Here is a 26,078-nt window from a genome sequence, read left to right as displayed (position 1 = left end):
ATCCACTATTTTTTTTTTTTTTTTTTGCATTTTGGGGGATTTCTTATGAAGTTGCTCATTGCCTTTTTTCCCCAAGTAACTGAAAATTGTGCCAATTTGCTCAGGGTTCAGGGGTTTAAATATTTGTGTAAGGCGTCTGACAGTAGCGCAGGAAAAGTGATGCCACTTCAGGTTTAAAGGGCTAAGATGCCGAGATATTTTCTCAGTCTGTTGTTGCAAGCACAATTTTCTAAACTACAGTGTGCTGGGGCATTAGCATCAGAGCTGGCAGCCAAAACAGACTAAACAGAATAAAGCGATAAAGGTCGGCTCCTTTCTAGAAACCACCTTAGAGCTGTTAAAAGTTGTGGTGCACCACAAACTGCATCAAGTAAGACACCTCACATCCTCTTTGTGACTTCCTGGTCAAACAGTCGAGCACTTTCAGTAAGAGACCGATCCAGCTCTGCTGTGACAAGGACCACTACAGGAGGTCCTTCAAGCCAGCTGCCATTTCTCTGATCAACTAGTCCCCTCTGTGTCAAGGCAGGGAGGTTTGGAGGCAAAGCCTCACGTTTCCCCCTCACGGACTCTAGACTGATACAAACATTTGCATCCTAAACTCACATCTTTCTGGTCCTCTAAATGATCTGATCCATAATTGCATTACAACCATACAGTATACTCTGCTTTATTTGCCTTATGTCTACATTGCACATGTATATACACCAATTAGACAAAACACTAAAACCGACAGAAAAACTGACAGATTAAGTGAATAACTTTGATCATCTTGCTACCAGCCAATGTTCTGCTGGGAAACTTGACATGTTTACCCAGCCAAAAACCATTGTAGACAAAGAACCTGATGGCAGTGGTTCAAGGAATGTGACAAAGAGCTCAAGGTGTTGAACTAGCCTCCAATTTCCCTTGATCCAAATTTGATGGAGTATCCTTGGGATGTCCTGGTACCCCAGAAGTACCCCTGATCCACAATGAGGCCTCCTTGGATCAGACTTAGCTCTGACCTGCTAAGGCATGGACACAAGTCCTATGGGGGTTTCCTGAGGTGTTTGTCACTGTGGCACCGGCAGCGAATCCTTTGAGTCCTGTGGATTGTGAGGTTGAATATTAGCATGTCCCACAAATTCTCAGTCAGATTGGGATCTGGGTATTTTAGAGGCCACATCGATGCCTCAAGCTCTTTGTCACATTCCTAAGGCCATTCTTGAGCAGTTTTCAAGGTATGGCATGGCACATTGGTCTGCCGGGAGGCCACTGCCATTGGGAAGTGCTGTTGACATGGGGGAGGATTACTTGGTCTGCAACCCTATTTCAGTGGGTGACATGCGTCAGGTGGCATCCACATGGATGCCTGGACTCAAGGTTTCCCAGAAGACCACTGCACTGTAACGAGATGGTCAATGTTATTCACTTCATCAGTCAGTGGTTTTGATGCTCCGGCTGATCAGTGTATGCGCAGTATAAATTGATACTCACTATATGCTAGTCACTATATTCTAGCAGCACCAGCAGCCTGCCATCTTTATTTTTGAGTGAAATCTATTTACACATTTTTTACTGGTCAAATCTGAAACAAAATTAAGTTGAACTGCATATTGTGGCATTTTCCAAACTTAAATCAAATTAAACAGTTTTGACAGAGCCCTCACACATTCTGAGTGAAACTAACAATAGTTCCACATCTATCCAACTGCTGTGTTCCCAAATAGACTGAGTCAGACAGGTCGACAGGAACAAATTATCTGACAGAAACTGGACAGACAGCCAGAGGGAGTGACATGAAGGTGGAGGCAAAGAAAGAAAACTATTACCTGTCCAACAAAGGGATAGAAAGAGGAAATAAACTCTATCAATCCAAACCTGGGAAATTCACACATCACAACTCAAGAGACAAAGGCAAAGAAAGAAAACACCAAGTCATAAACAAAAATGAAACAAGATAAAAACACCTAAAAAAATGCAAATAAGATGGAAAAAAAATAACGAATTATCTGTAAAACATGTACACTATGTACACCTTTCACTTATAAAGTTACTTTAATATATCAATTATCATTTTCTCATATCATCAATATTATATAACAAGATTTTGTAGTATGTATAATGTGTGCGATATTATTAAACATGCAAGAATTTAAGAAAACTGTGCAAAGAGGCTACTTATGCTCTTTTTAAAAAGTCTAACATTGGAACTAAGGACCTGTGGTAGCACAACTTCTTACACAATGGCTGTCACAGTCTGAAACTGGAGGAACTGCTTAAAAAGGATACTTTGCTGATTTTCAACCAGCTTTGTATCAAAACAACATGGGTAGTATGTGTAGATGAACTGTGGTAAACTCCCTTCCATCTAATCAATGTCTAGATATCCCTGCTTCTCTCCGGCGAAGCCAAATGACAAAATTTACATTTTTTAGTAGAGTTTCACTGGCTCTCGGGGCTGTTGCTCGAACTACAGGCTGTACTTCCACATTTTCGTATTGCCTGCCACCACGGGTGCAGAGACTTACTGGCCCCTCTCTCTCTCACTCACATTCAGACCAAAATCCTACCAAATGGTAAAACTAGGCAGCACTGATCAAATTATGATTATGGTACCGCACTGCCCATTTCTCTCCTAAAATGTTTTCAGTAGCATAATTTAACACCCTGTTCAGCTGTAATAGTGGAGTTCATGTCAGGATGGGGGTGCCATTCTGTTTCCTGCACAGTGTAAACAAAAAAACTGAAATGGTAAAACTAGGCAGTGCTGATCAAATATAAACCAAAATTCTATCACTGCTTTCCAAATTTTTCACCTGAAATGTTTTCAGGAACATGTTTAAGCTTACTGTTAAACTGTAATATGAAATCCATTCGGCTGCCATTATTTTACACAGATTTTATGTCGCACATCAGCAGGAGCATTCTGATGCAGCAGTTTGATCAAGCGTGTAGCATTCTGATAATTGTAGGTTTCTAAACTCTTGAGCCAAAGTGTCCTTTTTCTGTAGCATCAATTTCACTTTCTGTTGCATAGACAGCCTAGTTTTATAAGAGGGGATTCTTTATATCGTTGAAATACATCTTTAAGGCCCCAACAGTCTCAAGCAGGGGGTTGAAAGGTGTTGTCTGCAGTATGATTGGCAGCAGTTTGGCTAATATCCTCCACCCACCTACCTCCTCTACAGAATTAAGAGGTCAGTCAAGGACAGAGCTAACCCTCTTAACCAGTTTAATGAGTCTTTTTCTGTCCCTCTCCTGCTTCCACCCCTGCAGCCGTAGACTGTGTAGAAGACTGCAAAATGTTCTCAACAGGACTCAACCCTCCAAAGGACCTCCTTCTCTTCAGCATATGAAAAGGACTTTGGCCCTTTTACTGATTACCAGGTATTTCTACACACCGTAAGACACACTAAAAATGAGAATGAGTGTTGGCATGTCTTCTGTGGCTGGAGGTTTGCCAGAGCACTCAAGGAGGGGGGAAGCCTGCAGATGATAATACTTTTCACATGCAAACTGTAATTAATCACAACCACCCAGAAGTGGAAAAACAATGGCTTCAAATGATGTGCAATGCACGTTTTTTTGTGTTGGCTATTCATAGACATAATTCCTTAACATTTTTTGTGTACAGTACATGCACAACATTGTATTCCCACTGCACAAAAAACTCACTGGCTTTCTAATGCAATGGGAATGGGTATGATCGACATTCTAACCCGGATCAAATGACTCTGCAGTAGACACGGGTAATTACTGCCTCCAGCTCAGTTTGACATCGATAGGAAGGCAACACCCACCTGAACATGTTCATTTCAGCTCCTCAATCGGCAAAATGCAATGACAGGCCGGCACTAATTACCTCCTAAGCAGCACTAAAACATTATTCCAAGTTAGTCTGCACCGAATTTAAAAGAGAGACTGAGTAAGGAAAGCCTGGAACACAATGCATGTGTGAGCAGCAGCATGTTGTAAGCTTGTGGTGTTCACACTGGCAGCATTGTTGCTGTGATACTTCTGCAGGGCTGCCTGCTGCTGTAAGTACTGTTTTTCCACAATTATAAGCACATATTTCACTCATTTATGAAGTCATGCAAGCTCCTGCATTGTTAACAACACGGCCCTGCAGATATTTCACAATAAAATCCCTTTTGTCAACACAACATTTTCACAGTCTATTTCTGCTGACAACAGTGCACAGCATGCAGGAAAAAATCGGTGAACCACCGTTTCTCTGTATGTGCCACGACTGACAAGCAGCTGAGACGCGTCTGACCAGCGCTGCTGTGTGTGTGGCTGCTCTAATCTGTTAGTTTGTGTATTTCTTCTTCAAATTAACTTGTTGCTAACAGCTACTTTTTGTCTCACAGTGTGGGAGCCGACATAATACGTAATCAAAATGTCATACCTTCCGGTCCATGGTCATGTGCTTCCGGTTTGACGTTTTACACAGACCTCATTCCGGTGCTATTACTACGTCTATTCCCGACTCAGAGGCAAGACCACTTCCCTCCCTTTCCACAATCAGATGTTATATACAGAACGGCGAAGCGGCATATGGCCTGATATTCCTGCCTTGAATAGGCAATGAAAATGCGGCTAATCGCTCAGACCACTTGCTGAGGTGGTCTGGGATGTAATTGACCACATATGTTTAACAATGGAAATGCTACTGTGCCCTGATGCGCCCCCAACAGGGACTACGCCATCAATGCAGGTTGTCCAGGTCATTTTGGTGACATTAACATGGGCGCCAAAACAAAAACAAACACAAAAAACAAGTTGTGGGATGTTCACACACTGCTCACACAGGGAGGGTGTTCCAGGTGTAAGAGATAAATAGAGAAAAAGAACCAGTGAAAAGTTTTTAAAAGCCTCTGTTGCTGTCTATTTACCTGTTCTCCTGCCTGCGTGTGACGCTGCATGGACACACCAACAAAACAACCCCCCACACACATAAGCTGACAAAATGGCAGACTCGTCTGCTGCAGCAGTGGGTTCACAGGCAGTGGGAACGCAGTCTATCGTCTATATTTAGTGGGTTTACCTGTGTTTGAAAGATCCATGTGCACATGCTAATTTTGGTGGGGTACAAGTCACAAGGCCTGATTTCATGGGCCAGCCTTTGACTGAATGGTTTTACAATAGCGGTGGTTTTTTGAGTGAGTCGACCTGGCTGTGTATCACAGCGGGGGATCACAACAGGCAGCTAAAATCCAGCATCAACTATTTTGAGGCAAACATAGCAAGGAGGCATCAGACCCATATGGGATGATAACCCCTATCCAATGATCATCCTCGTGAAGGCTCTATCATTTACAGTCAGTGAATGCTGACAGACAGGTGATAACTCATACCACTGAGAAGATTTTTACAAAACAGAGATATTGCCAGAGGACGAAAAAATAACCATTATCATCAGCATAATCTCTATTTAAAGTTATGCAGACCATGTAACGTGACTCCCACATGTTGTCGGCACTCAAGTTATTTAAGGAAGCTCTGAGTGCAGACCATCAGGCCTCAGAAAAACAATATAATAAACAGCACCTTTACACTACAGCAGCTACTGTTAAAACATGATCACATTACATGATCTGTGATGATGATGTTAGTCAGCTGTTTGACAGAAACATTAAGTCTTCTTACAATAAAGTAGATGTTGACAAAAGAAGTTGACTACCTTTTTTATAATATTTTATTCAGCTAGACAAATGTCTACCAAAGTTTGGATTAGAGTATGAATATTTTATAAACATTTACAATTTTGTATAAAAACATTATTACACAAACTGGCACCAGAGCAATAATCAGATCACCATTTACACACCTGCTGTCAACAGTGTTGTAGTACTCAAGATAGGAACTGGGCTTTGAGCACAAGTGGTTACCTGAAGACGCATGATGGACAACGTTATAAACAGCGATGTGTCTCAGCTGTCTTTGTGTGTGCGGATCAGTGAAACGCATGTTAATACCAGGTGTAAATGGACTCTTGGTCTCAGCACCACTTTTTGATGGTTTCAGCCTAGTCTTTGAATCCACCTAATTTTTTACTCTTTCATATCTCTGTCTCAGACTAAGAGGAATCTGATTTTTTTTCAAGACTGGTTAAGACTACAAATGAATTTCCTGTCCAAAACAGGGACGTTGAGTAAAGACGATTATGTTGTTTTAAGCTCCTTAACATTTGCACTTGTTTGCTAGTAGGAAACAAAGGAAAACTCCAACACATGAAATTTATCTCTGCAAGGCCTTGGTGATAATTTTATCAAGACATTTCTCAGGGTACATACATAAACACGTATGTACAGTGTGGCAATACAAGAGGTGAATGAGGAGGAGTCTTCATTCGTTTTCTTTGGGTGTTTTTATGTAAATTTGGAACTTCAGATCAATCTGAGGAGTGCCTACTGTTTGCACTTCAAATTTTATCCAAAGATTGTCATCCAGTGACTTGCACCAGTCGGGTCTTGGCTCTGTCTTGCCCTGCCTTGGTCTTGGTCCCAGGGCTCTGAGGGAATTTCCTCAAATGTGGCACAAACGTCCACTTTGACTTAAGGATGAACCGATTAGAATTTGGTGGTCAAAGGTCAAGGTTACAAGCAAGTTTTGGCCATAACTCAAGATGCCATCCACTAATTTCCACAAAATTCCACACATTTTATCTAATAGGATCAAATTATGAAGTGATTACATATTATTTTACATTTTATATCCAAAAGGTTAAAGGTCAACTTCATTATGACATTAAACTATTATGTAAAAAAAACACACGTCTGGCCATTATCCACAATTATTAATCAGGAACAGTAGTGGAATCATTTGATCAGATACTGAATTGGTGACATTAGTTTTGGGTGTCCACCTTGAAGCTGTGCTGATTGTATAGCTCTTCTGTGCTGCCGGTTTTAAGATTTGTGTAATGAGTGTGAGTCTGTACAGACATGATTGTAAACTGTCACTGCAACTTGACTGGTTCACTGAGGCATACAACTGTGAGGCGGCAATTCTGTCCTTATCTTTCGTTCAAGAAAACAGCAAATTTCAGAATTTTCTCAATTTCCCAAAGTATTCGCTTAAATGAAAAAAAAATCTGCCAACTCAGAAACACTCTCACAACACAGTCTAGTAAGTCAAGTAAAGGCTAATTGAGGAACTTGCACTGATCCAATTATAATGTGTTAAAAAAAGGAAATTCAAAAAAGTTTGCTGCACCCTTCGCACACCAAACAACTGCACATATTTTATATATTTTCTACTTCTAATATAATCCTATTCACATGATAACTCTAAAAAGGCCAAATACAGGACATCTAAATTAAGAAATTGGCCAAATGTGACCTCAATTATCACTTTCCTGTCTGTCTACCTTTACGGGTTATGAAATACGGCGGGTTCATTTTCAGTTCACACTCACTCTCATAATTTATTTCACTGTGAAGCAGAACTGAGAACCTGAACAGGAGACATGCAGAGAAGAAAAGACTTTCCTCTTTTTCTTTTCACAGAGCGGCAAAGTAGAAAGCAGACTTAATTTTTCTTTGCAGGGGGCCTCACTTTATGAAAAGGGGTTAATGTATTCATGCAACATCATGTCATAAATGCAAAATCTGTCATTTCGGTATCTTTCACTATCACCCTCGCTGTTTAACATTTTTAGAGTTTTTTAATTGTTCCATTTGAACCCATTTTACAACTCAACATGTGAAGAGGCTTATCATTCTTTACATAATCTGTCATAGTGATAAAAATGTGTGTGCAAATGAGCAGAGTCAAGCTGACATGACATGATGCTTTGAAGTTGGATCGTGGGAAGGTCACAAGATAGCTTTCCCTTGTATTATTTTCAATAAGACAAAATCTGATATGTTGTTATTATCTGGAAATACTGTTCAGCGTAAGCAGATCTATGCAAGAGCGACATGGCTCATTGACTTTGAGGCAAGAAAGCAGGAGCATAAGCTTACCTTTCAGCCCGTGTATATTTCCTACATCATGAAAATCACCGGTGATCATCCCTGTAACAAAGAAGAGCATTATTAGCATTTTAATGACAACAGGCATGCCGCATTGACATCATCTACAATAAATGCCTATAACCACCTATTCAATGTTGCACTAGACCCACACTGGCCAATTAGATAATGTTTGTGGATGGAAGGTCAGCTATTGATGCTATATGCCTTAAAGAGATACTTCACTTATATAAAGGGGAGGATGTCTACACCATAGAAATATGCAAATAATTTGGAAAGTGGTGCTACATGACCAGAGAAAACAAAGAAAATGGCAATTTTTCTAAGAGGTGGAAAACTGACAACTAACACAAAGAAAAATGAAAACAAAGTTTTCTAAGAGGTAGAAAACTAACAACTACCAGTACAGCGCCAAACAAGGCTCCTGCTAGTGGTTGATAGTGTGTACTGGTCCATCTGAAACAGTGGTGGCTGGCGGGTAATCGACAATCTTGTATTACACTTAAACAGTAAGATAAAACATGTTCCTGAGAACAACTGTGAAGAGACATATGCAATTCAGTATTATAATCTTGGTTTATACTTGATCAGCGCTGCTTAGTTTTACCATTTTGATTTTTCAGCTGCTGTTTTCACTGTGCAGGAAACAATACAGCTAAACAGGGCATGAATATATTTTTCCGAAAAGAAAAGTACCATAATCTTGATTTATATTAAATAATCACAGCCTAGTTTTACTATTACTATTAGATTGGATTTTGATCAGAGTTTGAAATAGAAAGTGGGATGGGTAAGGCTCTTGATCCAGCTCTATACTCTTTGTGTCCACAGTGGTGGCAGGAAATATGAAAACGTGGAAGTTCAGCCGTACTTTTGGCAAGAAGGAGGAGGGATTTCTGTGCACTGGTCACATGGAGGGAAGTTTACCACCAATCATCTCCACATTCTACCCACACTGTTTTGATAAAAAGCTGGTTGAAAATTGGCAACACACCCTGACTCCCTGACCAACCTGTCACAGAGTGTCATAGGGCTTCATTTGGTACACAAAATGCAACAGATGAATCATACTGACAAAGGACCTATCAGTGAAGTTACAGTGGCCACAGTGTGCTGATCCAGGGAGTGAATATGATCACATTTTTGTTTTTCTAGCATTAGATAGTGGGGCTGTGGCGAATTCTGACACGTTTTTATCCCACTGGTGCATGGGCTTCCATTGAAAACAATAGCAATGGGTGTTCTTATGCCACTAGTTTGTGTTGCCTTTTAGTCTACGCAGCATCCCTCAGCGTCTTGAGGCCCATGCCTCTGTTTTGTTAATTGATTACAGGCGAGGGAGAAGATGACAGGGAGCTGGCAAACATGAGTATAAACAATGCTGGTTTCAAAATATGAAACAAATTGGTATGACAAATGTTTTATGGGGAAATAAATGCAACAAAAGTAATTTTTTGGTCTCAAGAATATATACAATTAATTTTGGTTAGAAACACAGAAGCATAACTGTTCATTTACAATAAACTGATATATCAGAATATGGCCAAATGTATGTGGACACACCCGTGCACATACATTTTTGCATTTCTGGAACTGATTTGGGCAAACAAATATATATTTTGATGAATGACCATTTTGTTTTTAGCCTCATAATTGTGTGATAGAAGGGGCCTGCTACTATTAGATTCAAAAAAATAAAAAATAAAATAAATGAATAAATAAAATAAAATAAAAAAAATCTACATAGCATGTAGTATACTAAAAATATTTTTTTCACCTAAAAACATAGTGGCAAAACCTGGCATTTAAAGGGTTCAAATTAAGAAAATTAATGAATATTTGATATTCATGATTAGGTCTGATGCTAGTTAAAAAATTAACTCAATGAAAGTAGAAAATAATATTAATGTATAATATCTCTTAAAGCTTGATTTGGAAAACCACATTTTCAGAGTGATACAAGTATGTGTAATATTAAAGCAAGCCCTAATAATAAACACTTTGGTTCCTTTGCCATGTCTTATGGTTGCATATTTTTGTCTATATAAGCACAGTGCAGAAAACTCCCAGCAAATCTTTATGTGGTGACGATCTATTGAATCTTGAATCTGAGGGACGACTATATAATTCTCTACATTATATCTTAGTAAACTGTAAATATCTGTTTTTGCCGTCCTTATCTCTCTCAGTACACTTCAAATCTACTTTGAAGGCCTGGCAGAGCCCAGCAAGCTTCTCATTGACAGTCAGAGCAGCTGCGTCTGAGCACTTCTCACCGGCGAGCTCAGCAATGCACAGATGGCATCAAATATACTGCTTAAAGTCATCATTCACTTTAATGTTGCAGCTGCATGGCCAGGGGAAGGCTGTGGCTCTCCTTCTTTCTGTCTTTCTCTGGACACTAAAAAGTTGCACGTGTTCCCCCCACTGACTCACAACAACCTGCTCTGTATTCTCGACCAAGGGTGAAGGGCAGGAGCGCTCCCCTTTCACCTGCAAATTGAACAAAGGAGTGCAGACTTTTTACTGGCTGACTGTAAGCCCACTCTATGGTCAGCAGAAATAACAATATATCCAGCAAGAGCTGTCATGCCCCTTTTAGAGTCTCACAATGGCTGTTTTCAAAGAAAAACTTTCTTTTGTCCAAACGCAGCACTTATTCAGTCTTTTATTCTGCCACCTTGGGAGATTTCCGCTAGCAATAAAAAAATGACGTCCTCGCCACTATACCTTTAGAAAAATGGACATATTATCTCAAAGTGAAATACTTCAACTTGATATTGACTTTTGTCCCCACGTCACTCCCTTTGTTAAGGAAAACATAGTGTGCACTTTCTTACAATGCTTTGTGAGCGGTATAGCTGTCGTATGAAGGTGCGATATTAGCAAGATGGGTGACTCAGAGATAATCCTCACTATGAAGTGATGATTCATCTGGATGTGGGGGCTTAAAGAGGAGAGAGAGGGCGTGCGGGTCCCCACAGGATTTTAAATAAGATGTAAGAAGAGACACCAAACACAACTGCAATTTGACTTCACTGCTTCCTAATCACTCACTGTCTGCACCTGCAAACTCCAAATGAAAGAACACAATTGAGGCAAGAGATGAATCTGAAATTAAATCCTTTGTAGAATATCTGTTTCACACTCACACATTGGGGGAATATTAACATCCAATCTGGGAGAAAATTCACACCAAGCTTTATATAAGTTCCTGTTACATAATGTCATCAAATTCCCTCTAAGCAGTCATTTTATCTGAAAAATAAAAGTATACAGTGGAGGCGTGGGTGGTATCACACAATTACGGTATACCTGGGGATTCAGAAATCCCAATGGTGTGATTTTAAATACTGTAATACCCTAATCTTTTTATTAACTTCACACTGGAGAGGCTGTATTGAGATTTTTTTGCATGTAGTGCGCCTCATGTGCCCTGGAGGTTACACCCCAGCCACACTATATGCATGAGCAGTGTGTGTGTTTTATACAGTCTATGGTTTACATTGGCAGTGTTTGTTGTTGCAGCGCTGCTGCAGAGCTGCCTGCTGTTATAACTACTATATTTCCACTATTAAAAGCACATTAATTTATGAAACCGTGCAAGCTACTGCAATGTCAGCGTCATGGTCCTGCAAATCTTTCACAACAAAATGCCTTGTGTCAACAACAAAAAAGGATTCTGTCGACAGAAATATTGACAGGGGCTTTTATTTTGAAACAGAAAAAGGAAAGGTTGAGTAAAACAGATACATTTGTATTTCCTCACATCTGTGACAGATAAAGACATTGAAACTGAAAGGTGGTACAGAGTCAGTATTATTAACAAAATACCTTTTTTATTGTGAATTTTTGCTGAAAACCACACGTGTCATGAGGAATCAGTTGACTATTTCTCTAAATGTGCTGCAGCTGAGCAGCACCATTCATGCTGTCAGCACGGCTGCTCTAACCTGGTTACATGGGCGCTAAAAAACAAACAAAAACAAAAAACAGGGTCCTTGACGCAAAAGTTTTAATTAAGAGAGACTAAAAGTAGTAAAAGAGAAACATGAATTCAGAAGGTGTATGGTTCTCGTTTTCTCAAATGTCTCTGCTGTAGACAAGAGCACAAGCAAGGAGAACGAGATCACCATCGCCAACGACAAGGGTTGCCTCAGAAAGGAGGGCATTGAACGCATGATCCAGGAAGCCGAGAAGTGCAAGACGACATCCAGACCAACAAGGTGTCCGCTAAGAAAGGCTTGGAGTCAACATGACGGACAACAAGCGTGTGTTTATTAAGCAAAATGGGGGTAAGAATGTTTCCTGTTGTTGACATCTTGTAAGTGTATTGTGTACTGAGTAGACCGAAAATGGCGAGAGAGCCACACACTGATACTGTACCTGAAATTCCAGGTAGGTATTCAGGTATGAAAAAATAGATAGAGCCAAAGCCTAAAACAATGTATTTAACTGAATATTTTGGCAGAGCAGCTCCAACCTGACTGATAAATTAACACTGAAGCCATGACACTAACCTTTTTGTCATTTCTTATCCAGGAAAATCTATTTCAATAACCCCAGTCCCTGACTTTCCTAAAATAGGTTCACTATTCACAAATGCTGTGGTTTAGGAGGTACAGTCATCTACCAGTTGAAAGGTTTGAGGTTAGATCCCTGGCCCTTAAAAACTACATGTCGAAGTGGAGAAGACACTGAGCCCCAAATTGCTCCTGACTGCCCCTATAACTGTATGAATGTTTACCTGTTGACAGTAGCCTCGGCCAGCAGTGTATGAATGTGTGTTTGAATGGGGCTTGTTTTGTAAAGTGCTTTGAGTGGTCACTAAGACTGGAAAAGTGCTATGTAGGTGCAGCCCATCCATTTATTATCCAATCTAGTATAAAGGCTGTGCTGTAATGGACAAAAGAGTAGTCTAAGCAAAGTTAAAGTTGCTCTGAGCAGTTTCCTTCAGCTCTGTAGAGCATTTTAACCTCTTTCAGCACATTATTTTGAACTCTCTCACCCCCCACATTATGAAACATTTCCAGCTGCAGGCAGCTGAGAAAAAGCCCTGCATTCTTGTACACTACCTGCCTAGCACCAAACAGCAAACAAAAAAAGATAGCAACTAGCTGGTGAATAAAGTGGATCATTTATAGCAACTAAAGAGTCACATGTTTCCGTCAGGAGTTGGTGGAGAACAAAACAGAGCAAAGAAAAAAGTGCAGTGATCGATTCTGCATGTCACGTATACTTCAGAGCGGACGCACACACAGTTTTATCTAAACCACCTGCGATTAATATGATAAGGACAAGATTAAATGTAACTTGAGAGATGAATATAATTGTTCTTAGGTTGTTTGCAAATTTCATTGAGTGTGTTATTTTTAAGGGCTGTCAGCGTTAACGCACTAATCACGATGCGATTAAGGTCTGGAATTAATTCATTAATTTTTTTAAATTGCATTAATCGCTGGCCAATAATCCTGTTCTAAAGAGGCTGTACTAGGGTGAGTTTTAAAGTTAGAGTAATGGAATAATGGTCCAAAAATAGGTGCAATTTTGGCGATAGAAAAATTACATTTAATAGGGGTCTTTTGACATCTGACCTCCAGATGTCTGTATACAAATAGGTTCTGTGGGTACCTATGAGACACACACACACACACACACACACACACACACACACACACACACACACACACACACACACACACACACACACACACACACACACACACACACACACACACACACCATCTGCCCGACACACAAACAGAATTGTCAGTGGTCCTGAAACAACTGCTAAGTGGTATCACAGATTCCCTGGCCAATCATTTTGTTGTTTGTGATAATATAAATAAATAAATATTACAGATACATAAAGAATAAAATGCATTGGCGAACAGTGTGGAAAAATGAAAATCACTCAGAAATGTATATAAAAATACCATGCACCGCACATGCGCTTGGTGTTCTACTTTGGTGTGTCATTACAAAGTTACACTGCTATCTACTACTACGTTGTTTTTGTAAATCCGTGTACATGAAGATCATTCTCTCAATGTTATCATACGAACGCAGATTTTCTTTAAAACACAAAGGAAGGACTTTACCGTTTTTAGTAAGGCCATTCTCATCTAAACTTGGCCTTATGCTGGAGATAATATGTCAGTGTTGTGTTTACAGCTTGTTGTTCGCAAACTAAGATCTGTTGATTCAAATTTCAACATATAAACTTTCATAGAGATATGAGGTTATCATTTATCATTTAATATACTCTTGATCTATTGTCTGTCTTATTATAATTAATTTAAATTTATTTAGCAAATGCCATAAAATACAGAGATCAACACCTTGAGCTCAGATTTTTTTCTTCGCTACATAGTACAGTTTTTCTATTTAACTTTTATGTCAATCTGATGAGTATTCCCCTCTAAAAATAGGAAATTTATTGTTGAATCCATCATTTTTGTGCCGTTTATCTGGTCTGACAGTCTTCTGCTGTGGCAGACAGGAGTTTTATCGCTGCAGTTTTAATTATAGCTCAAGATATGAGAGTGGGTTGGAGCATCTATTAGTTCTAATCTATACTTTAGGCTGATATAACAATAGATTCAATCTCTCAATAATTGATGCATCATAACAGTGCACCCACATGTTTTGACTTCCCAGTTTTCACACTTTTTGTTTCAACATTCAGCTCAAAGTAAAAACATTATTAGCAACATGCTTAAAGATAATAGATTAACTCGGTGAAAGGAGCGCAATCAGTGTATTGTCAATTGATAAAATAAATTGGTCATTTATGGGCAATAATACAGGATGTCAATATTAACATCGCTGTACTAAACTGTTTCTCTTTTTCTCAACTCTTAAAAGTCATCCTCAAGCTGTGTTGATCGGATTATGTTATCTTGAGCACAGTCACCAGGGGAAAATATTGGCATTAAAAGTTTCTGCAAAACACGAAAACATACATACATACTTCATATTTGCAGGTTTCATACGTGTCATATCGAAAGTGGAATAACATAAAAGCTGAATTCACCCTCCGAGGTGGAGGCAGAATTTTGGAGATGAACAAGAAAATCAGTTGTGTTTTATGTGGGTGTTTTTAATCACTCAACAGTGTTTAAAAGCTCCAAATTTGGGTAATTTGTAGCGCCCCATTGGCGGGTAAAGTGGCACAAAAAGCTAATGTTTTTTTTTACAGACACAAACCATAACCAAGTGGTTATTGTGTGTAAACATAACCGCGTGTCAGCCACAGAACTGATGACATGTAAAGTTTAAACGTTTACGCTATATAATAAGGTTCAAGGATAAACGATATGATAAATAAAACCCTGAGTCGGCAAATAAGTAATTAAAGAAACAGATTCGAATTGTCAGCATTCCTGCTCACAAAAATAATAGCACCAACATAAGCTGAAGAAGCCGATCGTGCCACCTAATAACATGCAAATGTTACATATCCGTGATTTACAGAAATGTATAATGCCAACAATTGTTTTCTGGTAATTGGGTTCCTATTTTAAAAACACTTTTCGATTGTCTAAATACATCTGTGGTGACGACAAGTGCTCTGGGTCACAGTGCCGTGTATGTTTTGCATTTTTAATTATTACCACACAGTAGAACAGGAGTCATAGTGAAGTTGCCAACTGATGACATAATTAAACTATCTCAAGAGAATAATGGGAAATCTAATGCTCTTTAGTAAACGTTGCTTATTTCAGTTAAGCTTTAATTAAAAGAAAACGCTAATATCATGACACTTCCCAGATGTCACCTGCTCGATGACTAAGCTGAGGGCTCCCGCTGCTGCAGTTTGTGTCACCCTGAGATGGCAAGGACAGGAAACTGGTTGAGGACGGAAAGTAGAGCAGTGAGTCATATAAAGACATAAACTAAAAGAGATTGTGTTGGGATGTCAGATAAGCATCAAGGAGGACTACTATGCTGTGTATTAGGCAGCATAGGAAATGACGCAGTGAGTTACTGGATGGTGTCAGTGACCAGAGAACAAGGTGAAGAGGGGGGAGTTGGTGGAGGATTTCTGTTATGGTCAGAGGAGACCAGACAATACCTTTAATAACCTTTTATTCACTGTAATACTTAGAAACGGCTCAGATGAATCAAACAGTGCTATTGACTGACTGGACTTTTACTGAAGATTCTACGTCTTAAGTTTTGACAGGGTTCCTACAGATTAATGCAAGTTAGATTTAAGACTTTTTAAGACTTTTTAATGCCAGCCAGGATGAGATTTAAGACCAATTTTACATTAAGCAAAGTTGAAGAATAAAACACTGTTTTTTTGTACGTAAGGTTAGGAGCAAGTTTGTCTAAATGTTAATTATTAGTCAAGTTCTAGTCAAGTGAAAAAACTATGTATAAGAACTGTAAGAACTGAACTGGGAAATACCTGGCATTTCTTAGGGTTGTTTTTTTTTTGGCAATTTTCGTTTATTCTCACTTTGCATGTAAGATTCCACCGCCTTAATGCCTATCATGATGAGCTTAAGAAGAGGGATTTGGTAAATAAAAAAATTGAAAAAGTAGATGTTAACAGTTATTTTGAGATTTTGCAATGCAATATAAGAAATAAAACGACTCGTAAAATCTTAATTCCCATTCCAGAGAATTTTCTTAAACACTGATTTAAGACATTTATATACCAATTAAGGCCTTATTTTTGAATTAATGAATTCATTGCCTTTTAAGAGTTTTTAGGGATCTGTGGGCACCCTGTTTCAGTAAAAGGACACCAGTCATTCAAGTCTGAAATGGTGGGGGATGTACTTTTACCCAGGCACTATAAGTCTGAGGTATCTTACTTTCACATTCTGCTCCTTTCTCCTTCTCCTTCATCTCAAAGGTAAATATTGTACTTTTTACCGCAAGGCATATAAACTACAAAAATTTGGGAGGGGGGGGTATTTTTCTGACTTTTTCAAGTTTGGTGTTCTCACAGAATAGCCACAATACAAACACAATCTTATAGAATATGATGCATTGCTGTAGATTAATCCACCCAACTGCATATAAAGGAGTTAAATGAGCATACACTTAAATGTCTATAGCAGTAAAATGCAACATATACATTAATGCAGCAGGAAGATGCATCCAGAAACATCAGCTATAATAGGAAAAAACTGCCAGGGACTATTTTGTTTCACAGTGACTACTTTTACATTAAGTACTTTGCTAATAATATTTACATAGTAAAATGGCGATTTTTGCCAAAGGGTGACAGGTTTGCACCTATGATATGGGGGGGGGGGATTACCTTAATAAATGAGTGCAGGAACAAATTCAATGCAGATGCCTCTGTGCACCAGTGCCAACTGAATGTTAATCTGTCTACATTAATCTTCAAGGGTAATTTGTCAAAAAAAGGGTTATTTTATTTAAATGCAACAATGTGATATCAGCAGACAAAATGTGTGTTTTCTGTTGTATCATGCTGTGCAAATCTGCTTTCTTTTTACCCAATTTCCCTTTTCTCCCATTGTCTCTTTATCTCCCTCCCCATCAAACTCTGGTCTGTTCACTGTGCAGCTCATGCTGGTAATAAGCAGCGCTCACACTGTACGGTACGCTCTCCATCTGGATTTTAGACAGCACAGAAGAAGGAGGAGGACTGGAAGGAGGAGAAGGGGGTGAGTTAAGAGGGGCAGAGGAAATTTGGGTCATGCTTGAAGCCATTATGAAGGTATAATGCACCAGCACAATCTCTGCAGCAGCACCGCATAAATCACAGATGCAACACCCTGCACAGATAATAACTAATGGCTCCTCACGACACTCCGAGCCACTGCACAATATGAATCTGCAACCAACAAGTTAGATAAATGAATCTGACACATGACATTGAATACCCAGAACCGCACACATGCACACACCAGCACGTCTCCAACTCCAGCCAATGACATTTCACAACTACCTTCGAGGCACCCAAACAAAGATTGATCAGAGCAAAAGGTATCAAGCAGGAGATTATGGGACCGAGTTCCCCGAGTTTCCATTACCGACCTCCTAATCCGTTTATAAGGATATGCTCTTAACGGGCATGAGCAGTGAGAGCTGTGCGTTTTGTGTGTGTGTGTGAGGGAGAGGTCATTCATCACGGATGCACCTCTGAGGAGGCGCGGGGACAGCGGGGAAGGTTAATGTCAGCTCAGATCTGACTGAAGCCAACATCTATTCAGAATCCAAATCTCCGGTGAGCTGAGCGATTTAGCTGCTTTCTTCTCCTACTCTCGTCGGCATCTGTGATACATATGCTGGCGAAGCACAGGTCAGCCACCCGACACGCTGCAATACAATACTGTCTCACATGGCCTCGGCTTACAATCATCCTACCCTTCCCACATTTGGGTGAGACAGTTACATCTTCCAATGCAACTTCATCAACCATTGAAATCATTAAAAGCTAAATTTATAAGATCTTTCTGGCTCTTTGCACAAACTTATATCATCGGTACGGTTTTGCAAGTGTTGCAGATCATGTCACTTATGTTCCGGATCAATATTTACTCAGATTCAAAGCTCTCTAAACAGACAGTGTTGGCCTGGCTTTGTGTATTTTCTGGCAATTTTTCAATTGCAAACCCCACCCAAAACTCATTGGTTCATATTTGCTGCGGCTGCTTTATTCTATACATGAGCCAACACTAATTACTTAGGGTTAGTAAGCATTTTAGCATATGAAATGTAACGTAAAATTTGACTTTTTGGTGACAATTTGTCTTTCTGTCCAAGTTACTTATTACTTAACGATTTTACAATGCACAGTCGTAAAGAAAAGAAAAAAAGATTAGTAGAATACTACACCCTGTGTCTTTGCATTTTTAAGGCTTTTGAAATATTGATTTAAGAATAACCATAGGTCTTAGAACACCATTTTGAGGGACTTTTTTTTAGCTTCTACTTCACTGTAAGTACAAACCTGCCTCAAGAGGAACCACGTGTGATGTAAGTGCATGGTGATTGGATGAATGTATCAGCCAGTGCAGCACCAGCAACCGCCATTTTTAAAACCTGTTAGCTCTCTAAACAACAGACAGAAAACACGAACGATTCTTGACAAAAAGAAAAAGAAGTAAACATGCACAAATGGACCAAAAGCAAAGTCCAGACTACTGAGCATATATGCAATGTGAAAATATGATGCAATTTTGACTGAGTGTTCCTATTTGCATCCTTTTTTTAACAAAAAAAAAAAGGATGTCGGGCAATTTTAAAAAGACATTTTAACCTTAACAGCCTCAATGGCGTCTATCTTGTCTATAGCACTTGCAGCCATAATTGTTTCCGGCGCACAGCTTGACATTTAGTCCCCATGGGTTCAACCATGTAAACGCTGGTTTTGTCACAATGCCATATAAACCAGTAAACTCACTGTTGTAGGCGGATTCAGAGGTATGGAAACTGGCAGCCTCAATGCCCCATGGAACTGGACATTGATATGTGTATTTTCTGAAAATGCTGCAATCTCCAGGCTCCCTGAACTCCCCAACACCTGCTGTGTATTTGCTGAGAATGCTCTGATTTCTCACACCAACTGAACTTTCCACCAGCTCTGTATTTTTCGGACACACTCTAATCTCCAAGGCCATCTCAACAACCCCCAGGTCCTCTAAACTCCTGTATGTCATCGTCCCGTCTGTTGAGGGACCGATGTGCAGAGATTCCCATACTTACCCACTTGACCTACAATTCAAAGGTTTCTCGTGAGTGTAAACTGATGGGCTCACTGGCATGCACACAGATTACAGACCAAAGGTGAAATTTTTAACAGAGAAGAATTTCCTCTGAAATATTTTGGTAGCTGCATGCCTCGTACATGTGCAGCCTGTTGCATATTTAATCTGACAAGTTCCTGCTCTCTTTCTGACGGCTTGTGAAAAGAAGTTCATCTCCATGTTCTGGATTATATAAGTGGGACTGACTGTGAAAGAGTGAAAAAGAAATTATGAGCACTGCAGATTATGAAAAAGACAGTGATCATCTGTTTTAATCTGTCTGCATACCTTTTGGAGGATTTTGGTGGATGCCTGTGTGAACATATTTGTAGAAAAGGCTCAACTATTCAGACGGTAAACATGTAACGTCACACCTTCCGACTGCTCTATCACCTGTCTTTCTCCACTGGTGAACAAAATGCAGGGAAGTCATGATGTATTCATGAGCTCTGCATGAATATGAAAATCTGAGGGGGGAAAACATTCTTTGACAGATCCCACCATAAAAATGCAACCAGCGTGACATGATTTCAGAGCAGAGAGGTGTTGCAGTATTTCTGAAAGCCTTCTCTGATATCAGAATGCGCGCTCATTGCTCTGATTTGCCCAAAGACATAAGCTTTATGAAAGCGAACGGCCTGTCTTTAAAATAGAATCACCGCAGAACAGTCTATTGAACATCGTCCTATTTTAGTTTCATTTTCCTGAGGTGAAATAAACAAATGCGTGCTATTGATTTTGAACACCTACACTGGCACGGAGCTAGATACGGATGCATCGCTTTTTAAAAGGCAAACAGAACTTCAGCCAAAGGCATTAGCTGTTCCTAATTATGATAAACTGTTTCCTGTTTTAAACGTTTTCCAATTAACCTTGCAATGACTCATATTCAGATGAACAGCTGTCAGAGACTCCTCTGGTCTGGTCTTATATCTCAACATAAGACTCAACTCTGCATTTCAGACTACTAAATTGAATAAGAAAACAAAAGCACAGGAATGAGTCATTTGTATCACACTTTTCGCAGCTACACAATAGGTTTTCAATTAAATTCATCATGTACCTGCATCTCTTTTGTGCCTTTCATTATTCCTGAGCAAATACAAATAAAGAGCATAAAAATGTTTGTTGCACATGAGTAAAACTGTGAGGGACGGTTAGGTGCATTAGCATTTCAATCTGTTCTTGTCTGTATTTTTTAGACATTTACATGCATATAGAGAAAATGTTGGTGGGTTTGCACTCTTGTAGGAGTCTCCCAGGTATTTGCACAACCACACAGATATTGTATCTGATATGAAGTGAAACTAGGGAGCAGACGTCGGAAGCAACACTTTCAATGACAATGAAAAGTTTGAAATTGCACCTTATCTAAAGCCACGGTGTTACACAAGGCTGCAATGGCTTAAAAATAAGAGTCTACTGCAAATTGAATTCTGAAGATACTCTCAGACAAATTCAACAGGGAGGATGCAAGAAAATGCCAAAAAGCAAATAACGGTTGTTGTTGATGTACTCAACTTTTGTTGGGAAAATCTGTGCTTTTGGATCGCTGATAAAACTGTAAACTGTATAAATATATGTTAAATTCACAATACCCGGAAGAAGAGCAAAACGGAGTTAGCTTTAAAAAAAGGCCAAACATCCAAAAGAAAAATGAACAATTTGAGTGCAGCTAGTCACAGCTCTTTGAAGAATTAACTAGGCATAAGGCAGTCTGTCACAGTTTTTGGAAGAAGCAAATCGCCATAGCTCAGTGCTCGAGCAATGTGTGTGTGAACTATTCATACACGCAAGCAAGAGGCTCATCAAGACTTCGCAGAAGTTTCCAAAATATCCATAGCAGGCTACCTATATGGACCTTTAAGGGACTTTGTCAGTAAGCTAAAAAAAACAAGGCTGAGGGGAAACCTAGAGGAGGGTCGCCTTTAACAATCAGACCTCTACTGTTTGTGCTGCATTTTGCAACAAAGACCAAAGTTGTTTTTTTTGCACCAAGAGGAAACAGGCCAGAAATACTAATGGTGTTTGTGAACACAGAGCAACAAAATCAACAAGCATGACTACAAGCAAAGTTCTGCAGATTGCTTGGACCAAAGCAAACAACTTACACTCTGGCACAAAAAATCTTGTCCCCATGGATGTATTAAAAGCACTGATAAAGTGTTGGAGGCGGGGCCAAGTTCACCTCCATGAAAGTTGCTCAGTGGTGCAGTGACTTTTGAAAAAGCCATATTTCACAAAACTGCCATGGAAACACTTTTTATCACTTTTATAGTTCACATGATGCTATGCGCTTGTCCGTAGGAGCTGCCTCCCTCTGGCACGATGCAGCAGGAGCCAGAAGAGGTGTTATTGCATCTCTTGTCTTCAAAAGTCAAGCGATCCCTCATACATAGCCGCTCCCACTTAAAAGGGGCTTGCCTTTCCATTATTGCTCGCATAACACGCCTGCATCATCTTTGATTGGAATAATGACGGCTAGTGCGGTGGTTGCAACAGAAACTAAACCTGCTAATGTTTTGAACATCCATCGCCATGCTTCATCTCGAAAACACGCCTAACGTGGCCATAGAGGTTTGAAATCAGAGAATATATCTCCAGTTGTCTATGGTTCTGGTTCACATCACCAACATTTTAAGTCTTCAAAGTTTGGATTCTGGGTTAGATTAAATTCAGCAACTGCACAACTACAACAAAGCATTACAAATTTTCTGTGTTCAGAGCACCGTGTAAGGTGCAGTTCCCTCTGGACCCGCACACTCACACGACAGCCTCCTCAGGCTCACAGACGCATTTGTCTCTTTTAAGAAATGCCTCCATCTCAGCTTCTCTATTACTCTCAGGTGTTGGACACATTTTTGCTCCTCGATACTCAGGAAACATCTGTGGGCAGCTGGATGTTCCCTCACTCCCAGATGACTAGAGTTAAAAGCAAAACCAGAGCTGCCTGCGGTCATAAAGTCTAGCTGATCAGTCCTCTATGATCACTCTCTGCACTGCTGTCAATCACAGCCCCGAGTCACAGTTTTCTGCAGGGACGGAGGGATATGAAACACAAGACGGCAGAAAAAAGAGCCCTATTTTAAATCCCTCGTGGGCATGTGTGAAAGCAAATAGGAATGTTTTATCTTCTTGTTAAATGTCCATCCACAGTGTTATTAAACGGACATATTCAGAGAGATGAGCAGCTCCCACAACAGCCAGTATAAATATGATGCCAACTAAGAAACAACAAATCATAAATGTGAACACCCACAGGCATTTTTTGCTAACTAAGCTGTCAGATTCTGTCCATCTACGGACAAAAACATGTTTACATCCAATTCAGCTCATTTCAATGGTCTAAATGTGACTGAAGGTTTCTTCCATAGAATTGTGAATGTGTATATGTGAGAAATTGTATGTGGCAGGTTTTTAAATAATGCCATTTCATGCACTACTTATCTGGCATGGCTAACTGGTTAACTTTTTAAATTATTGCAATTTTCAAATTGAGTTTTAATTACTTTTATTTCAAGGAGTATGGTACTTTTTAGTGGTTGAGGATATTTATAAATTGAAGTGCCATCTGATGTTATCTAAGATGTTCTGTACAATGTGCATACAGCTGGTGCACAATATAATACACACTAGCATCGGTTTAAATGTCGATGAGTACATTTTTAATGCTCACCATTAGGGATTTCTATTACAGTTGTTAATTAAAAAAAGTCTTTGCAGTCTAATGTCATATCGTCTTTTGAAATCTTGAGAAAAGAATATCTGTTTCCATATGATTTGTGGGCTGGAGTTGAACTGTGGCAGATTCAAGAGCACAGAGGCACACAGCTTCACTGTTTTCAAGTATTACAATTAAGTCCAAAGCTGATGCATAACATTAGACAAAGATTCTTCTTATAAGTGAATTGCATTTATGAATTCCAACAATGCCGACAATGTGTTCCCTCCACACCTCTGAAACCCATGTTCCCACAGTCCACCTTAGCCAGAAAGGTTAAATCATACCCCTAGTCCTATTAAGCAATCTAAATTGCTCAATCAATCGTTTGTTTGTGACGAGGAAAGTAAACAAGGTCCAGTGAAATGTGATCCCATCAGCTCCTTTAACATGTGTACTGTGATTTGTCCTTTTCTGTATCTTCTTCATTGTTGGCTGCTGCTTTATAACTGCCCATCTTTCCAGATGGTTCTGGAAATCCATTGTTTCTGATTGTGGAAAGATTCAACTGTCCGCACATCCCGACCTCAACAACACAATCTGCAGGGTCGCTGTAACTGAGCTCCACAGCTCCGCACTGCAGCTGCCATTAGTGATCCACAGGAACAGGACAGCACCTCACATTCCCACTGTCACACCAGTCATTATTCACCATAAAGCAAAAACCTCTTCTGCTACTCTCACCAGAGTCCTCTGCTCTGAGATCGGCAAATAGCAAAGGAGCCGCCTGGTTGAATGGTCAATCAAAAGATATTGATGTCCCTTTGGAGACTGAAGACGCATAGAGGTCGTCCAGTCTATTTTCTAACACCTGTACTATGCCAAGCAGGATGCTGGTTAAGCTGGTATTCATCTTTTCCATTTTTCCTCATTGTTTGTTGATGTTTATATTTGAAAACCTTGAACTGGCGAGCTAGCAGCTAGCTAGCTAAAAGTGGGCATGAGGAGAGTTTACAGAACGATGAGTTGATTTCCTCATCCCAGCCACACGCTGCCGCCATCCAATGCCAACCACAAAAAAATCACCGCCAAGATGTGCAAAACAGACATACGAGCCTAAATTCAGCACAAATTAAACAGATGACAGAGTGGCAGCTGGAAGCGCCTACTACAATGTTATGGTGTGAGTTGCCGCATGTTGGAGATATGAGCTGTGGAGATGTTGGCTTTCTCTCCTGCATATCTCCACTGCGGATCACTAGCAACGCCCGAATCTCGGATATTTTAATCTCACTTACGCATAGAGGGGTACATGGGATGCGCCATCCATCTTTATATATAGTCTATGATTTGAAGTAGATAACACTCTGTTCTTCGGTGCTCAAAGCACCAGTTAAATACTTTGAAAAACTCAACAGCAATGTCTTTTTGCAGAAATCATGACCCGGTAACTAAAGATACTGCACAGACCTTGTTACCAGCAGTTTAATGTAGGAGCTATTTTGTCCAAACAATACAGCAGTAGGTGCCTCGGATCTCTCAAAGTGCTTTGACTCTACATGGTGCACTACATTCACACTGCCATTCATAAATTAGTGACTAAAGCTACCATTTAAGTTGCCACCCACCACTACCAAACATTCACATGCACAGCCATTGGGGACAATATGGAGTTCAGTATTTCACCCCTGAAAACTACTAATTCAGTGTGGAGGAGCCACAGATAGAGCTGCCAACAGTGGATAAGCCCCCTCTGGTCAGTATTTCTCATTTGATATGGGGAAAAAAAAACATCTGACACTTGTTCAATTTAACTGAAGGAACATTCTTGAAAATGGTCCTCTAGTTAACCAGTTATGGGCTATTTTTCCAATAGTGCACAACAAATGATTTCAGAACTCTGTCCAACAAGAAAACACCATCCATTTATCTTGCAAAGCACCTTGATGTCTTGCGCTTAACTGCACTTGATATAAACACAAAATTGAAGACAATTAGTTTGTTGAGAATCAAACACGCTGCAAAGTGAATGAGAACATCTGTCTCAGCTGCGGCAGAAAGGAAGCTGGAGGAAAGGTAAAAGAGCAGAGGCAGGGAAGAGAGGAAGATCCTCTATCCTCAAACAGCCAGAGGGGAAACAGGACTAAAAGAGCACCTCAGTGCAAAGACCATACTTCACATCACAACCCAGATTTCACTCACAGTACAGGAGACTGAAAACATCTTTGAACAAAACATTTCACCACGGCCGACATAACCACCTCCTCCTGTCACGCACACACACTGTACAGTCTGCTGCTGTACGGCTGCTGTAACAGGGGTGTCAGACTACAGTCTCATACAGTCAGGTTCAGTCTGACAGGAGAAGTGCCCAGGAGGAGGGCATTGTTCAGCTCAGTGACACAGCCTGACAGACAGCCCGGTTGATGCTGACAGGTTCGGGTGAAAAACGACGGCTGTATCGACACTGGCTGGGAATCAAGGGCTAAAAATGACTCCCACAATGCTCTGTGATCTCTAAAGTTAATGACAACTCTTCACTCGGGTTGAGGGATATGGAGAATATTAAATGTCACAAAGTTTTGACCAAATACCTCCATATTGATATTGTGACAATTTAGAGTACCCCAGCAATCAGTCCTAAAGCCTGTTAATGTTATTTCAGCACCTCCGGTTCCCTCGTGTCAAAGACAATGGGTTTCTTGAATGGGTTTT

The 26,078-nt window shown here is 40.0% G+C and overlaps 1 protein-coding gene across 1 annotated transcript in view; it reads right to left on the bottom strand.

Moving 5' to 3' along the window:
• Positions 1-26,078, bottom strand: part of LOC121945971 (uncharacterized) — a 124,425-nt gene that overhangs the window by 84,809 nt on the left and 13,538 nt on the right. Inside the window, exon 8 of the mRNA XM_088070168.1 lies at positions 7,956-8,006. The gene's annotated coding sequence lies outside the window, so the exon portion shown is untranslated. The remainder of the gene's footprint in view (positions 1-7,955; positions 8,007-26,078) is intronic.

This window comes from Plectropomus leopardus, chromosome 1 (assembly GCF_026936395.1).
Source record: "Plectropomus leopardus strain MGB_pleo_1.0 chromosome 1, ASM2693639v1, whole genome shotgun sequence".
Taxonomy (NCBI): domain Eukaryota; kingdom Metazoa; phylum Chordata; class Actinopteri; order Perciformes; family Serranidae; genus Plectropomus; species Plectropomus leopardus.
Note: the sequence above shows the minus strand (reverse complement) of the source record. Positions and strands in the feature narration are given on the sequence as shown.